This window comes from Bactrocera dorsalis, chromosome 5 (assembly GCF_023373825.1).
Source record: "Bactrocera dorsalis isolate Fly_Bdor chromosome 5, ASM2337382v1, whole genome shotgun sequence".
NCBI classification, from domain to species: Eukaryota; Metazoa; Arthropoda; class Insecta; order Diptera; family Tephritidae; genus Bactrocera; species Bactrocera dorsalis.
The window spans coordinates 17,330,518-17,339,167 of record NC_064307.1 but is presented as its reverse complement, the minus strand read 5'-3'; positions in this window follow the sequence as shown (position 1 = coordinate 17,339,167).

Here is an 8,650-nt window from a genome sequence, read left to right as displayed (position 1 = left end):
CTCCTCTCACTCTCTCTTAGTTCGTTTAGAATTTTAATCCATACTATAGATTTTATACGGTCCCGAAAAAAGAGGCGAAGAACGAAAATAGAGTACTTGAAGCCTCACATTTGCACAACACAGAGTTAGACACTATTTGTCGCTTTGTTCACATTAAGATGGGCCGGAAGGATAAGTTTCTCAAAGTTTTTCTATGCAACAAACACATAGACACTTTTAGCTTCGAATTAGTGTTCAAATTCCAGTTGTATGTCTAGTGGAGGTGGTGTTTCATCTGCAAAAATTTCATCCAATTATGGCCTGGAGACCACTTTCACATTCCTTCAGGCAAAAGTTCTAAGTATATCCCTACCTTTCCTATTTCATTTATGTAGATCGATAATTGCTTCGATCGATGCTTCTCTAATCCTCCGCTAAAAGCGATATACGAAATTTTCTTCTAGTATATTTGAATAAGGTCTGCCCGTTTACCAAATATTAAAGTAAATATTGCCTTATGAGGGCCCTGATTTACTCTTGTTGAAATATCTAAATAATCGACATATGTAAATTCTGGGCAGAAGATTTAGATATTTATTTATAGAATACGATCTGGTATTTCACTTCTCAAAGTTGATTTACGAGCTCTATTATTTTTGACAATCCGACAAAAAGAAATATAGTTCTCCGAGAAACAGAATTAACCACTTACATTTTGAAGATCATTGGAGTTAAATGTTTCAAAATTATTTCGAAACATTTTTGTTAGAAAAAAATATCTAAAGTTGAAGCGTAATTATGAATCAAAAAGCAGGTGGCTTTTGAGAAAACAACATTCTCACATCTCGATAATTTTGTTGCAGATTATGAAAAATGGGTACCAGTGGCTTTCATAACTGCAAAGAGAGGCTATAAAAGATCTTTCCCAACCAGTACTTAGAAGATATCGACCTCTACGATTGGCTGTAGTGATTTCGGACTCAAAATCGCATAGCCTTCTCCCTCTCTTCAGACTCAAAATCGCATATGCCATTCCCCATCTTTTAGGTCTTCTGATTAAATCGTCTCGCTGATCTTAACTGGTGACATCGGATACGTGATCAATTCACTATCTAAATTCTCAAGTATTGAGTATCAATTGATGAAGCGACAGGTAATGCATAAAAAGAAATTAGCAAACTGTTTGATGTTTTTTATCAACGCATACACACACACGTAGTATTTATATAGTTTCAAATTTGTTTGTCAACCTTTGATGTAGTCTCTTTCCGCGCTTGCCAAATTATGCCATACAAATTGTATTGTTTCTATTGTTGTTGTTACTATTAGACAACAATCGAATGCGATTACCGCATTACTTCGCTGAGCCATGCAAATCATTGCCAAAATGCAAATTAATTCGTAATAGCAGGCCGCAGACAAACTCTATAAATATGTATATAGTACTTATATACATACATAGCTTGTTGCCGATATATATATATTTTAAGGTATGTGTATTTGTATATAAATAAGTGCTTTTAATTTGTACGCAATTAGCAAAAGAAATGCAAAAACTTGCTCTCTTTTTAGACATCTTTATTTGGATTGTGTTCGCCTTCCAAGGTCGCCTAATCGCTTTGTGTCGAATATTTATATCTGCTGCGAGCGCAGCAGGCGAAGGGAAGTCCTATTTTCAAATTGAAACACGCAAAGTCAATAGTCAGTAGCAGTCAATGGGCAATTGAAACAGAAATAGCGAACTCTTCGATAAATTTGGGTTTGGCATGCGGAATGTCGTCGACGGGCAGTGGGTCAGCAAATAGTGTCAATGATTAAAGGGAAGGAGGAAATAATCAATGTATTTCTATTTTAATCTTCTAAGGAAGAGACTGTTGAGAAGGGCTATAGAAAGCTGTCTCTTAGAGAAAATTAAATAAATAGTTCAATAAAAGGCGTATTTGGATAATAAAATAGTTGAAGAGTTCGAAAGAAGCCTCAGAGTTTTTCAAGAAAAGGAAAAAACGTTGAAGAGCAATTCCAAATGATTTGAAAAACTCGTTTCTTTTGATGAATGTTATTGGCTTGATGGTTCTTAAACCAAAAATCATGGTTCGTTTCGCTTAAGTAGAAGCGATTGTCGTGGCAAGAGGTGGATCTATTTGTCGACCTGACAATGGGTGTCGCTGCTACAATATCATGATCTCAAGTTGACTTCTGGCGGAGTCATTATATTAAAGTATTAGGGGAAAAGACCCCCGAATCTATAACTCGTAAAGGAGGACGGCAAAGGAACGAAGCGCAAGGGCATATCGGTCCCAACGTCGATGGCAGGCGAGGCTACTACCAACGGCGTGTACAAGGATCGTAAGAACTGTGTCGCCAGCGGCCACACCACCACTGCAACGGGAGCAGGTTGCGGTGGTTTTAGTGCTACTTCTAAACCAGCTTTACAGCGCATGGAAAGTCCAGCGTGAAGCAAGAAGAGGTGAAATGGCTGACATGGGCTTGAGAAGAGGTAAAGAACGACCGGGCCCACTCGGACCCAGTGTATGCTAATCACACTGAGGAGCACATCGCTGGAAAGAGGCAGCGCTCAACGGAGAGCGAACCTAATTCTCCCTCAAAAAACAAGGAAGTGCAAAGACGTAGCCGGGAACCGAGCGCACCCACGGCGTCATTTGATGGACCAGTATGGGTTAGCGGTGTTAAAATCTGTAAATGCAACTACGACCCGACCCTAACATGGGCAGGGAAAGCGGTCGAAACGATTCTAAGACTTTGGGAGGGAGCGAAGCTGGATGTGGTAGATTGCGGCAGTATCCCATGGGTGCCCAAAGCGAAGCTAACCATACCTTCTGGACCCGAAACATGCACTACAAAGGCAGGCGTGTCAACTAGTAATTTGATTAACCTAACATAACTTTCATAATAAAAATTTAATTAACATTTGTCACAAATTTATCGATATACATAATGTATGTATGTATTATATTGGGTATGTAGTATTTTTCGGAACTAAACTATTTTGTATCCAATATTAGACGTAAATGTAATTTTGTTAATATGCATACAGCCGAAAGTCCGCTGGAAGTTCGGAAATGTTTAAGTAAGCTGTTGGGGGGCTAAGGGTAATATTGTCCCGGTTTTATCAATTTTTAGCGTCATGAGATAAAAATAAGTTGAAAATCCTCGCTGAGTTAGAGAGTATATATACATTACCAGCATGACGAACCGAGCTGATAAACTCATGTTCGTCTGATTATCCATCTGTCGGTATTTAAGCGAACTAATCCTTCAGTTTTTCAGATGTCGATCAAATATCTAGCATACGCTCCTTTCTCTTCAAGGAGTTGCTCATTTGTCGGAATCGCCGATATCGGACTACTATAGCATACAGCTGCCATACAAACTGAGGATTCAGAATCTAGTGCTTGTGAAAAAATTTTTTTCATTTTACGATATTTCTTCACCAAATTCGATATGCGTTATTGTCAAAGGCAATAAGGTAATATTCGAGGAAATTCTACTGATCGAATCTATATAGCATTTTGCTGCCGTACAAAGTGACGGATCACAGTACTTGTATGTACTTGTATCTATTTATATATATAAAGATGTATATACTATGCTTAGAAATAGCATACTCCAAAATATAATAACTTTTTAACGAGCACGACCCCACTGTGCGGAAAAAATCTCAACAAAATGGCATCTCAATGCTTGCGGGATATGTCAATACAAATAATGCTAAAACATGTAAAAATATTTCTATTTCATCCGAGAGTGCGTGTTTCCCACAGCTTGGAATGTGGCACAGCACAGCAGCTGCACTTAGTTGTTGTTGTAGTTGTTTCACATTCTTCCGCACTTACAACGAATTTAGGAAAATATTTTTACGCACAAACGCACACACACACGTACGCGTGCAAATGAAATTCGCAGTGGTAAATGTGGGTGACGGCAAACTATTAGCGTTTGGCCCAAATACAACTCTACACGACGCATCAAAAGCCATTTGACGAAGCAGCGAAAACATTTTCATTTTCGAAAAATGACTTCAAAAGCGCCAACTGTTGCTGGCGCTGCTCCCCAGATCAATCCACAGGCGACAAAAGCGGCATAAACTAATGGCAACAACAGCAATAATAACAACAATGGCGGCAATGCAGTGTCGCCGCGAGTGACAGCGCTCGGCTGACACCCATTACTCGCTTCATTTTCGTGCATTAGTGCTGGCTGCATTGGTGATTTTAATAATGACAACAACAACAACAGCAACACTGGTGTAACAACAACCAAAGTGCGTGACTGGCGCTAAACTTTTGCTGCGACATTTTCCGCGTGAGTGACACACTTCAGCCGCTTCCCCTGCGTCGCCGCGCGATGACGGTTCTCCGCTTATGTTGCGCTGTGTTTTCTCTGCGTGTGTGTATGTGTGTGGTTTCGGTTTGCACATGTGTTCGCCACGCATCTGTTGGTAATGCAACGATTGTGGCAGCTGGCGCCACTTGCATGATTTACTGCGCTGAGGCCTCTTTCTTAGTTGCAGTTTGGCCAAATTGTTCATACATTGTTGATGTCTGTGACAGCGGTGAGTGCATCGGTGTTGATTTTTGTAAATTTTTTGTTTACTTTGACTACTTATTACATTTACACTTCATATACAAAGCGACAGATTTTTATTAAAAAAAAAAGGTCCCCAGTTTCTTTGAAGTTTGCAATGTAGGATAGATACTTAGGTGACGGTGCTACACGGCGTATGAGGAATTGTGTTAGTTTATTCAACTGAAGAGGAGACAAGAAAACTTTAACTTCGCCTGCGCCAATACCATTCTACCCTTCACGTGTGCTTTTCTTATAGCATAAAAGCGTATAAAAACATTTTCAACTTCATTCTTATCAGTTAGTTTACATGGTAGCTATATGCTATAGTAGCCTAATTTAAACAAATATAATAAGAGATTATAGCCTTGCAATAGATAACAATTTATGAGTTAAGTTTCGTGCAAAGACCTCGTCAAATAAAAAGCTTTTCACACAAGAACTTGATTTTCATCGGTCAGTTTATACGACATCTATATGCTTTAACAGTCCGATCTGTACAATTTCTTCGGATATTGTTGACTTGTTTTGAATAATAAACCATGCCAAGTTTTGTAAAAATAACTTCTCAAATAAGAAAGTTTTCTATAAAAGAATTTGATTTCGTTCGGGCTGTTTGTATTAGAGCTATAAACTAGAGTGGGCTGATCTTAAGAATTTCAGAGCTGGAGTGTTTTCGTCCAGTCGGACAACATGACCTAGCCAGCATAATCGCTGTCTCTTAATTCGCTGAACTATGTCATGATGTATGATGTTGTTATCGTCAATGCCCCTGACCTGAGTGACTTATATGAGTTTGGTCTTTATTCGTCGACGTAGAACTCCATCCGAAGGAACACCTGTTGGTAAGGGCTATTCTGTTGGATTTAACCGAAACCGCTGGTTCCAATATATACGAAATTATTTACAACTTCGAAGTTACGACTGTCAACAGTGATGTGGGAGCCAAGTCGCGAGTGAGACAGCAAATCGCACGAAAGGGAGTCGCCTTGTCTGAAACCTCGTTTGGTGTCAAAGACTCGGGTAGGTCCTTCTTGATCCGGACGGACCTTTTAGTGTTGGTCAACGTCAGTTTACACAACCGTTTTAGTTTTGCAGTGATAGCAAATTCTGACATCGCGGCATAAAGGCAGCTCCTTTTTGTGCTGTCAAAAGCAGCTTTAAAATCGACGAAGAGGTGAAGTGTGTCGATTATTTTTTCGCGGGTCTAGGTAACCACTAGGGCTTTTACTAGAGTATGCTCCGGTCTTGAAACCTTCTGTGAGCCGCCACGTTTTTTCTCTTTTTCTGTCTGCAAATACGTCTTGTTTGCCTCTTCAACTCTCGGTATCTAACCCATCCCTCACGCGTTGTGGTCATCGTAACGTTGCGAGGTAGGTTGTCCGTTTTCTCTCCGCTGCAACACGGTACTCCTCGTCATACCAGCCGTTCTTTTGCATTTTCCGAAAATTAATGGTTTCGTTTTCAGCTGTACGTAAGGACCTTGAAATGACGTTCCACAGTTCTCTTGTACTGAGTTGCCTATGAGTGCTCTCACAAAGCAAGAGTGCAAGTCGAGTTTCTACTTCGTTCTGAGCGTGCTTTTAACGCTGTTTTTTCGCTATATATTGAGCAATGAAATTACGCTTCCACTTGCAGTGACCGTCAAAGCTATCTTGAGTAACCAGTCGGGATCATAAAAGATTATTCAAGAGACTTTGGCAAACAACTCGCCAATTAATGGCTCACGCAGTATAACAAGAGGCGATTAGGAACTGGCTGGAATGTGACTCAAAAATCTCAGTTGGTGAAAAGGCACTTTGTAAAAATAAAATAAGGTTACAACAGATAAGGCAATCTATTGCAGAATACGCTGATCAGTTGACCAGCTATTGGCATGTCAGTCGAGATTAACTGGAAAGTGCTTTGATACAACTTGGAATCGAGAAAACCGAGTGTCTTGCATCATTTGAAAGTATTGACAGCCCATTAACCAAACGGGACTCTCAGACAACATGTCTTTATGCCAATGTTAACAACAACATACTGTCATGGTGGTGAATGCTCTTATCCCCGTTCCATGGTAAGTCCAACTCTTGTGCTACGCACGCGCAAGCGAAAGAGTTTTTAGTGTATGGAAAGTATAAGAGCCTTATAGTTTAAAAGTATACAACCGCCACAGAACTGAAAGCCTTCAAAATTATGTAGATATCTGAATACGGATTTTTCTTAATTTTATAAATTTATTTCGCCCTTGATTTCTGATGGCTTCGGTACTATAAATTATAAAATCTAGCAAACACCTACTCACTATTATAAATCAAATCATGCCACAAATACCATTGTAATACGCATACTTACATTTAAAAAACATTCCAAAATTCTTTTTCTGTGCACAAACACCCAAACCCAAAACAGGCTACAAAAAATATCGCCACAAAGGCCCTCAAAAGTGGCCCACGCAAATCCTAAGCAGAAAAATAAATTGTTTAGACCCTTAATACATTATTACAGCAGCCACAGCACGCACAAGTCCACACACGAACATTGTAGCATGCTAATGTAAACAGCCTTCAACACCTTACACACCACCGCCACCGCCAGCGGCAACGGCTTCCCGGCGGCCCAATGTTCCAACTCATTTTCTGCTGATGATGTGCAGCTCGCAGTTTCGCTCATTTTCCGTTGGAATTCCAAAAATTTGCCAATTAATTTCAATAAAATTCGTGCTCGTTGTTGTTGCAGTGTTTGTGTTGTTGTTGTTACGGGCTGGCGGTGTGCCAAATTCAGCCGCATCTTGTGAATTGTTTTGGGCTTACATTTGTATTTATAAAGGTGTGTAGTATTTTTCATTTCAACACACACACACACGCGTATGGATTTGCATATTTCATACTCTCAAGCGCATGTATGTGTGTCTGTTTGTGTGCGTGTATTTTATTAGCTGCGCTTAAATTTTCGCGCATTTGTAAATATGAACTCTTTTGCGTGGCATTTTTCACGCCAACCGAGTGTATTGGCCTTTGTGATTTGTTGTTATACAATTTTATTGTTGTTGCTGGTGTTAAGATTTTTCAATTGTTGCTGTTGTTGTTGTTGAGGTTTTTCAATTATTTTGTTTGTATTTTTGTTTGCCATTTGGTGGGTTTTTTGACTTTTTTTTGGGGATTTTTGAAATGAGGTGTTCCATGATTTGATAGTTCTTCAATATTATTGATATATTATTGATTATAATGGCTTAAATATATTGAGAATGTCTGCAAGCATTGTGTTTAGTCAAGCCGTACTGAATTACCGATTTGTCAACGCCGGTGCTAACTCTTTAAATGCTGGGTTTTTTCATTAGCAGACATTATGATGTTCTTGCCATTAGGAGTACACTAATGACCTAAGAACTTGATAGATAGAAAATAATTGAGGTTTTGCACTGCGACCTATGGCCTATTGTGGCTTCCTCTATATCATATATGGTCACAAAGGTCCATTACTGCGAATAATTCCTGGAGCTTACTGGGCGCGGCTGAGGTGATGTGATCCTGGTCCACGTAGATGGATTCTAGGGATTTGAGCCTGGTTCTGCAAATGGCTGGGCAGTCTAGAAGCAGGTGATCTCGAGTTTCCTGTTGCATATCGCAAAACCGGCAGACACCATGGCCATGTTGAACAAGTGTTGCTTGAGCCTGCAGTGCGCTGTGTAGAGCGCTTAGAACTGTTTTGTAGGGGTATCAAGTGGTAACTTGAAAGCACTTCATGGAAAATTTCCCTTAGTTATATTACGGTTTTGCATATTTCGATCATACAGTATGATTTTATGTAGTTTTTTTAGACATCATTTCATTTCTCTCTTTGTGAAATATTTTTTCGTCAGGAATTTAAGACCAAATTTGACACACTATGCTATTTTCTCTGAGAACAAAACCAGAGGGACTAGTTGAAATATAGTACATACAAATGAACAAAGAGACGGGCATGACTAAATGGACTCACACTAAATAAATCAGGGTAAATTGATATAAATCTAATGCCTTCCTTTTCACCCTACTTGAGAAACATTTGAGTTTAGTCTCTGCTTAGACTTCATTAACCGCAAAAAAAATTTTAAAATTTT